Source organism: Bombina bombina, chromosome 4, assembly GCF_027579735.1.
Source record: "Bombina bombina isolate aBomBom1 chromosome 4, aBomBom1.pri, whole genome shotgun sequence".
In the NCBI taxonomy this organism is placed as follows: Eukaryota; Metazoa; Chordata; class Amphibia; order Anura; family Bombinatoridae; genus Bombina; species Bombina bombina.
The window spans coordinates 1,172,595,697-1,172,606,039 of record NC_069502.1 but is presented as its reverse complement, the minus strand read 5'-3'; positions in this window follow the sequence as shown (position 1 = coordinate 1,172,606,039).

Sequence of the window (10,343 nt, the reverse complement as noted above, 5' to 3'; positions counted from 1 at the left end):
TGTGCGGTGCACCTTACATGCCCACTCAACGTAGGAATCACCAGCTAGCTTAACAGTGTCTCTGAACCGTCTCCTGTATGCCTCCGGTGTAACCGCATACCTGGAGAGCAGAGCCTCTTTTACAGCATTATAATCCTCGGCTTCCTCCTCTGGAATGGCCCGAAAAGCCTTGCTGGGCCGGCCGGATAATTTTCCGGATAATATCATGACCCAGTCCTCTGCGGGTACCTTGTGTAGTGCACATTGTCTCTAAAAATCCGCAAGGTACCCATCAATCTCTCCTTCTGTTTCCAGGAAGTTTTTAAAAGCTGCAAAATTTACTTTTCTCTTTTCCACTGGGGTTGCTGTGACTTGGGCTGCTGCAGCGCCGCTTTGGCGAAGTAGGTTGGCCTCCACAGCTGCTATGACCAGGTCGATAATTTCCGCAGATGGGTTGGGGCCATAATGTGCCAGTCTTATTTTAACCGCCCGATGCTGGGCCCATTGGTTCCTTCAGTCCCTGGTACTCCTTCCATCTTGGTCAGTATTGTAATAATCCCCCTCTTCCTGAGGTTACTGGCTTGTGTAGTTGCTCTTCTGGGCGATAAGGATCATCCCGTCGCTTGCCACCAATTGTTACGGTACCAGCAGATATCAAGGGTTAATACCAGATGAAAGATGTCCTGAATATGGGATCAGCAACTCACAACCCAGCTAATTCCCCCCTCAAACATGAGACCAGGCTCCACATTGAAGGTTAAAACAGAGTGCACTTTATTGAAGGCTATATGCCCAGCATTTATGCAGGTCTGACCCCAGATGGGGGGTTGAAAGAATATTGTACATTAGATAGAGGGAAAATGCCCTTTGACATGATACAATAGAATTACATTACTTAAGCAGATAAACAATTGTTATCACTTGGAAGCCTGCTCTTTATGTGATTAAACAATGTGAATGTTTATCACTAAAACTTAATTACAGTACACAATAGCTGAGGCTAGCAACCTTGTCTTTAGAAAATAGCTTCTTAAATCTGAACAAAGTTAACTCTTTCAGTACTGACAGAAGGGTCTGTCACAACCACAAAGTTACAGCGGGAAAAGAACATGGCCCACCTGGCCTGTCGAGGATTGAGTTGATGAGCAGTCTCTAGGTAAGTCAGATTCTTCTGGTCGGTGAGAATCTGAATGGGATTAGCGGTGCCTTCCAACCAATGACGCCATTCCATCAAGGCCATCTTAATGGCTAAGAGTTCATGATTACCCACATCATAATTCCTCTCTGCAGGAGTAAAACGTTTAGAGACAACGGCTACAGGGTGCGACTTGGAGGTTAAAGGATCCCTTTGGGTTAGAACTGCTCCAGCCCCTATTTCGGATGCATCAACCTCTAAAGTGAACTGTAGGTCAGGATCAGGATGGTGGAGCACAGGAGCAGAACAAAAGGCTTTTTTCAGACGAGAGAAGGCATTTATGGCTTCAGGAGGCCAATGTTTACAGTCTTTGTTCCGTTTTGTCAGTTCAGTGAGTGGAGCGACTGTTTGGGAAAAGTTATTTATAAACTTGCGGTAATAATTGGAGAACCCCAAGAATCTCTGCAATTCCTTTAATGAAGTAGGTTGGGGCCACTCTAAAACTGCGTTGAGTTTAGCAGGATCCATGGCAAAACCTTCTTTCGAGATGACATAGCCAAGGAAATGGATCTGAACTTGGTCAAACTGACATTTTTCTAGTTTGCTACTAAAGAATTGTCCCTGAGATGTTGAAGTACCTGTCTCACGTGCTTATGAAGCTCTTCATGAGTGGAAGAGAAGATAAGGATGTCATCAAGGTAGACGATGACAGTGCGATTGAGGTGGTCACGGAAGACATCGTTGACAAATGCCTGGAAGACTGCGGGGTCGTTACATAACCCAAAGGGCATTACAAGGTATTCGTAATGCCCTGATCTTGTGTTGAAGGCAGTCTTCCATTTGTGACCTGGAAATATACGAATCAAATTGTATGCCCCACGTAAATCCAGCTTGGAGAAGAAGCGAACATCCTGGAGCTAGTCATACAGTTCGGTGATCAAAGGAATGGGATAGCGAATTTTGATAGTTATGTTGTTCAAGGTCCTGTAGTCGATGCAGGGTCTGAGCCCACCTTCCTTCTTACTGGCGAAAAAGAAGCCTGCCCCAGCAGGAGAGGAAGAAGGGCGAATGAAACCTTTAGCTAGGTTCTCTTGGATGTACTTCTCCATGGATTTGGCTTCAGCTTTGGAGAGTGGATAAGTCCTCCCTTTAGGAAGTGGGGCTCCGGGAAAGAGGTTGATCTTGCAATCATAAGGACGGTGGGGTGGCAGCACGTCAGCTGCTTTTTTCTTAAACACATCTGCAAAGTCTGTATATACTGCAGGAAGGTTTGGAGGAGTCTGTATACTGGCTATGTGGATGTGGGGCAGAGGAGTGACTTTAGCAAGGCAGGAGTGGAAACAGGAGGTACCCCAGAAGGCCAGTTGTCCTTCAGCCCAGTCAAACTGTGGATTGTGTACCCAAAGCCAAGGAAGACCAAGGATGACAGGCTGTGCTAGGGAATGAATGACCTTGAACTGCAGCTGTTCGGTATGAAGGACTCCCACAGTCAGTGTCAGGGGTGCTGACTCAAAATGGATCAACCCTGAACCAAGAGGGGTGCCATCCAGAGTAGTTATTTTGAGACAATGTATTTTCTGCAGAAGCGGCAAGCCAGCTTGGCTCATAAAATGGTGATCCAGAAAGTTTCCAGCTGCCCCTGAATCAATAAAGTATTCTGAAGGAAGGTAAGGGTTACAGGTACCAAAATCCGAGTGGAATGAGGGGATTTAGTAGTGATCATGCTTAGAGGTACCCCAGTGTTATCTCCTAAGCATTGGCTTTTCCCGGCCGAATGTCACAGTCCTTTAGTTGGTGGGTGTTAGACCCACAATAAAAGCATAGTCTCAATCTCCTTCTTCTCTGTCTTTCAGATTCCGAGGGTTTGAAGGAGGAGAGATCCATGGGTTCCTGCACTGGGGTAACTGGAGCTGTTGAAGGGGTAGAGGATACTGCCAAAACCGGACGCATAGGAGGACTGGAAGGAAGGAGCCTCCTGGTTCTGTCTCTTTCGGCTTGTCTCTCATAGAAGCGAGAGTCCAGACTGATACAAAGCAATATAAAGTCATCCAAAGGAGAAGGAATATCACGATAAGTGAGTTAATCTTTGATGTGTTCATGCAGACCCCTCCTAAAGACTGCCTTGAGAGCACTGCCATCCCAAGTGGTTTCAAGTGCCAAGGTGCGAAACTCGATGGCAAATTGTGCCACAGTTCTATTGCCCTGGCAGAGGTCCAGGAGAGAAAATTCTGCAGCAGAGGTACGGCCAGAAGTCCCAAAGACAGAAGATAATGTAGAAATGAAATCATCACCATCATGCAGGAGTGGAGCATTCTGTTCCAAAAGGGGAGAGACCCAGGCTAGGGCCTTGTCTTTCAGTAAGGAAATGATAAAGGTGACCCTTGACTGGTGAGACTGAAAGGTGTGAGGATTATTGCGGAAGTGCAGCCTGCATTGGTTAAGAAAACCCCTGCAGTCCGTAGTACCTTCGTATTTATCAGGCAATGGTATCCAGGGTATACTTCCAGAAGCAGAGGAAGAAGCCATAGTACTAGGAGTAGAGACTGGCGTTACAACAACAGGAGCGGCATTCCTGGCTGTAACTAGTAAGGAGAGTTGAGCGGCAATAGCCTCTAGCTTGGAATCCATATTCTGCAACTGTGTAGTATGGGTTCCCAATATCTGTCCCTGTAGATAAACTGCTCATGCCACCTCATCTGGCTCCATGGCCCAAGTATAATGTCATGCTCGTGGGATACTCCTCTATCAGACTGAACTCGGTCAGTAGTCTTGTTATCCCGGCGTCGAGCCGGAATGATAGGGAATATCCCAGAGCAGAGAAGGTTTGCAAAGTGAGATAAGTGGCACTTACCACAGGCAGGACAGTCCTTGGCGGCAACAGACAGGAAACCAGAGAAAGGTAGTTTAGGGGTAAACCACTAGGATGGTCAGGCAGGCAGGGATCTGCAACAGTATGGCAGTCCAGAGGCAAACCACTAGGATGGTCAGGCAGGCAGGGTTTGGCAACAGTAAATCAATCCAGCAGTTAAGGGTTAAACAGGCAGAGTGGTCAGACAAGCAAGGTTCAGCAGCAGTATATCAATCCAACAGTTTAAGGGTTAAACAGGCAGAGTGGTCAGACAGGCAAGGTTCAGCAACAATATAACAGTTCAGCAGTTAAGGGTTAAACAGGCAGAGTGGTCAGACAAGCAAGGTTCAGCAGCAGTATATAAATCCAGCAGTTTAAGGGTTAAACAGGCAGAGTGGTCAGACAGGCAAGGTTCCGCAACAATATAACATTCCAGCATACAAATAATCACAACCCAGGAGAACAGTAAGTAACACCTATACTTGGACAGTGATAGGTAGGCGTGAAGTTACTTACATAGGCGCAGGATTCGCGCCACAGGAGATCCAGACCGGCTTCTGCAGGAGGAAGCGTGTGGCGATGACGTCACCGCCGCACACAGAGAGGAGCCCACTCCTCCCTAGGCAACTAGCAGACAGCAGGCGCCGCTTCCTTAGCAACAGCTAGAGCGGCGTGGCGCGTCAGGGACTAAGGCAACAGGCACCAGCCCACAACTGGCCCCAGCACACCAGGCAAATACCCTGTGTGCCCTATGCACAGTCCAGGGCTGCTCAAATATGTTAGAGCATTTTATTATTGCAGTGTTGCTTGCATATAACTAAAATCAAATCAGCACAATGTTATTAAAAATTAAGCAAAACTATCATTTTTTACAAAAACACTCCCAGATTGGCTATATAAATGGATAATCTACAAAACATATATGCAAAAAAAATCTAGTGTACAATGTCCCTTTAATGTTATCTCAAGAGCAGCAATGCACTACTGATGGTAAGCACATCTGGTGAGCTAATGACAAAAGACAAATGACTCTAGTTACCAATCACTAGCTATTTCCCAGTAGTGCATTGCTGTTGCTGAGTATATGTGCATATTCCTTTCAGCAAAAGATACGAAATGCACAACGTAAATTTAATAATAGAATACATTGAATAATATGCTGTATCTGAATCATGCAAGCTTAATTATGACCGTCCTATCCATTTAAGCAATCAGTATGGCTAAATTATACTACTAGTATTTTATGTGCATGTTTTGGGGTGGATTTTGAGTGGGCGGAGCTATGCAAATCATGAACATGTGTGGCTGTGCCGAAAGTCTCCCTGGAAATGTTTTTTCCCAAATGTTGGCAACTGTCAGATGAGCAACAACTTGTCCACAAACAGCCAGCTCCAAGAAGTACATTAACTCATAATGCCCATGTGAGGGCCAATGAAATGCATTACATTCTACAGAACCTACATGGATCTCCCCCTAGAAACCTGCCATGTGCCACATAAATTTATGCTTTTCCCAGGCATTATTAAAGTCCCCCACAGTGTTTGTTATTAATACCTCTTGAGGAAGTTTATTCCATAAATCAATCACTCTTTCTGTAAAGAAGGGATTCCTCAAATTACTTCTGAATCTACTGCCCTTCAGCTTGAGATCATGACCCCTTGTTCTTTAATTTTCCAGATGGTTTAGTGCCCTGCCTATAGGAGGACCCACAAGGGGTACCATTCATCTGAAAGCTTACCAAGTAAGGGGGTGGTGGTGGCGGTGTTCTGGTAAGAGTGCGAACTATGGAAAAGAGCGAACCATGTCACTTCCTGTGACGTTACATCAGCTGTTTCACAAATTTTTGACCTAATGCACATGCGTGCCAGCGTCATCACATACCTAGTCGCATACGTCACTGGTAAAATATGTAGAGCTGTGAAATTACGGAACCCTTTATAGAGCGCATGCATGGGATTTTATATCACAAATGGTGCGCTCATGGAAAGCTGTTTCTTCGGTCCTCTGCAATATTCGGAACTCCGCCCCCCACTGTAACTACTCCCGTTACTGTAACTACTCCCGTTACTACTAATACTCTAAAGCTGAGTCTCCATGCTCATGCATGAGAAACAGCCCCCCGGTTATCGTCACTGCTTCTTCTGCTGATCCAATGCAGCTTTTCACAGGCTCCTTTCAATGTCTCCCTTCAATGTCCCTGTGTTTCAAGTGGCGATAGCCATGGGCGGGGGGCTGATTCTCATGCACGAGCATGGAGACTCAGCTTTAGAGTATAAGTAGTAATGGGAGTAGTTGCAGTGGGGGGAAAAGTTCTGAATATTGCAGAGGAGCCGAAAAAAAAGCTTTCCATGTGTGATACAAAATCCCACGCATTGGTACAAAGAAAAAGAGAGATGTGTGTATGCGCTAAACAGCTATGGGGATGATGAATAATCTATAAATATATATTAGTATATTTAGAGATATGAATTATGGAGGTATATATTATAAACACACTTTGTGTGGCATAAAAATATAGTGTAGGTGTTACAGAGTCAACCTGTGCGACTGGTTTAAATCTAATATCCAAGCAACTAAAATGAATCAAATATCAAAGCAGTATGTATATCAAAGTAAAATTTATTTATCTTAATTAAAATAACAATGATATATTGTCTACTGATACTGTGATATTATGACCGGTCATATATAGTAACAAACTCTATGCTAAAACATAAAAAATAAGCTAAAAATAGCTGACTTTTAGTGCAGCTCAGTCTAAAATCTTATTGGGATAGTAGCCCTATATGAAAGAGTAAATCCACCTATGGAATCTTGGCTTATATAACATTGAAAGTTCCGTTTGGGAAAGAGGTAGATATCAAACTACCTAGGGATGAGATATTATTATGGCTCCGTTATAGGAGTAAACAGGTGTAAAAGTCCCGTATGGAGATATTGAAAGTTCCGTAATTGGCAGTTTCTGTGAAAATAAGTTGATACCTTCTTTTAGGAATACCCACTGACAACCACGCTGTAGGACCGCTACACCTCTATGGTGCCTACCTGCTCTTTAGTCGAGCTGAATCCTTCGTTAAGGTATGGCACAGGTGTCCGGCGCGGCTCACTACAGCTGGTGACGTCAGGAACGCTGGATGCGTGTCGAATGTAGGTCCGGTCTCGATGAAAAAACTCTGCGCAGAGTATTAGAAGTGGATCAAATAATCCCAACGAATCCTTTGCAATCCTTGTAGATGATTATATATTCTCACTTTGTAGTTATTCTTCTGGGTCCATCAACGCGTTTCACCATATAGAATGGCTTTATCAAGATGGTTTAAGCTGGTTCTGAGATCCTTTATAAATGTGTAGTTCATCTGTGATTGGTCATAAGTTAATTGATAAATTGTTGATTCCTTAAGGTGGATTTGCTTAAAGGTTGATTTACTTAAGGTGGATTATCTAGGTTCTCTTTTTGTATTGGATAGAGCTTTTTCTTAATGCAGTTTGTATATAGATGCTTTTGTGTATATACATGATTTCTTATGGTGTAAAATCTGTATATTAAAAATTAATTCCTTTTACTAAATTGATATATTCTATAAAACATATAAATGGAGTTAGTATAATATAAACATCGTAGTGTACACATAGTAGTGTTTCTTTAAAGATTGGTAATAGAATCCTAAAGATAGTATACAAAGTTATATACTGTAAATATATGCATAATACAAACTCGTCGTTCACGCATACATTATACAGATCATCTAAAATTGGGACTGATATAGTTAAAGCTTACATCTATATTCATTAGAACTTTTTCTTTTTCTATCAGTATTAGCATATGTGAGTTAAAAATTATACAACATTATTGTTGTTAAACCGTTATTAACCCTAGATGTCAGTACTTAATAGTTGATCTTGTAAGATAAAAGGTCCCATAAATGTCTTTGGTCTCAAAAATATGTATGACCTGATTGGTTCAGAAGTTTTTAAATATTGTATGACTGTGTATTGTATATAATAATTGTAGATCCCAATTATATTCACTAAAATGTCTTATATGAATTGTGACTCTAAAGGTAAGGTGATCGTATAAAGAATCTTAAAAAGGATCATTAAATCTATAGTAGGGTACATATGGGAAGGTATTATGTTTTAATATTTGAAAAACAATTCCATTGAGGCTATTATTTGGCTATTGTACTGGTGTGTACAATGTAGGAATGGTGGGGAGTTGTAAGATTAGCAGTCTAGAATGAATGGATTTAAATCTAGCTCCGAATTTAGTCCTTGTGGGAATAATGTTTTTAATTCAAAAATAAGTTCTGCTTCTTTTCTAAGGAGTAATTGATCAAAATTTCCTCCTCTCCATGGTTTTGCGATCTTGCAAATACCCCAATATTTAAGGTTGTTGGTGTTATTGTGGTGTGCTGTCCTGAAGTGTTCATACAGCCTAGTTTCTTGGTCACCTTTTTTTATGAGATTGAGGTGTTCCCTAATTCTAGTGCGTAAAACTCTGGAGGTCTCTCCCAAATATTGTTTGCCACATGTGCACTGAATCAGGTATATGATGCCCTTATCACTGCATCTAATGGTCTCTTTGATATTGTATGTCTTGCCCGTATTGAAAGATTTGTAATCTTTACATTTTGTGCTATGTTGGCAAGCTTTACAGCTATAGCATGGGTAGTATCCCCTTAATTTTCTTCCCATCAAATCTTGACCTACATTTGACACGCATCCAGCGTTCCTGACGTCACCAGCTGTAGTGAGCCGCGCCGGACACCTGTGCCATACCTTAACGGAGGATTCAGCTTGACTAAAGAGCAGGTAGGCACCATAGAGGTGTAGCGGTCCTACAGCGTGGTTGTCAGTGGGTATTCCTAAAAGAAGGTATCAACTTATTTTCACAGAAACTGCCAATTACGGAACTTTCAATATCTCCATACGGGACTTTTACACCTGTTTACTCCTATAACGGAGCCATAATAATATCTCATCCCTAGGTAGTTTGATATCTACCTCTTTCCCAAACGGAACTTTCAATGTTATATAAGCCAAGATTCCATAGGTGGATTTACTCTTTCATATAGGGCTACTATCCCAATAAGATTTTAGACTGAGCTGCACTAAAAGTCAGCTATTTTTAGCTTATTTTTTATGTTTTAGCATAGAGTTTGTTACTATATATGACCGGTCATAATATCACAGTATCAGTAGACAATATATCATTGTTATTTTAATTAAGATAAATAAATTTTACTTTGATATACATACTGCTTTGATATTTGATTCATTTTAGTTGCTTGGATATTAGATTTAAATCAGTCGCACAGGTTGACTCTGTAACACCTACACTATATTTTTATGCCACACAAAGTGTGTTTATAATATATACCTCCATAATTCATATCTCTAAATATACTAATATATATTTATAGATTATTCATCATCCCCATAGCTGTTTAGCGCATACACACATCTCTCTTTTTCTTTGTACCAGTTCTTGCATTATCTGCTTTATGGGAGCAGATTAGTGTGTATTGCAAGGGGCAGATTTGCGCACCATATACCCACCATTTTTTTAGTAAAATCCCACGCATGCCCTCTAGAAAGGGTTCCATAATTTCACAGCTCTAAATATTTTACTATGACGTATGCGGCCAGGTATGTGATGATGCAGGCACGCATGCGCATTAGGTCCAAAATTTGTGAAACAGCTGATGTAACGTCACAGGAAGTGACATGGTTGGCTCTTTTACAAAATTCGCCCTCCTACCAGAACAGCGGCGCAGTAGCGGGAGAAGCCACATCCCTGAAATGGGTTTTTGCAGGTTGGGATATCTGGAATTGGGAAATATGTTAATGCTCCTCAAACTTACATAGGAAATGATTAATCAGCTCCCCATCAAGGGCCACTAAAGCCTCTCACTGTCACAGCACAAGAAATAGCTATAGAAACAAGACCTCAACCACTTGCAAAAGACAAAATACAGCAGAAACATGGGAGTGCTAATGGAAATAACAGTTTATTTCCATCAACTGAACAGACCAAGCAAGACTGCTGAGAAAAATGTAACTTCATAGTATATTTTACTTCTAGTTTAACCACTTCCCTAATTAAAAGTGTAAACCTGAAATGAAGATAATTAATTCCAATAAAGAAAACAGTATATATCAGCTGCACTATCTAAAAACATTTCTTTTTTTTATTTATTACTTTATTATTGAATACACAGGCACTATTATATTCTAACCACATGAGCATATAAACACAAATATGTCAGGCGGCAGCGCAAGGGTAAATACGCCCATGTGGTTAGAATGTTGTGGTATTTTAGTGCGAGGCGGGGCTTGATGACGCTAGAGAAAGCCCCGCCCCAATTGCTGCGGCAGTGT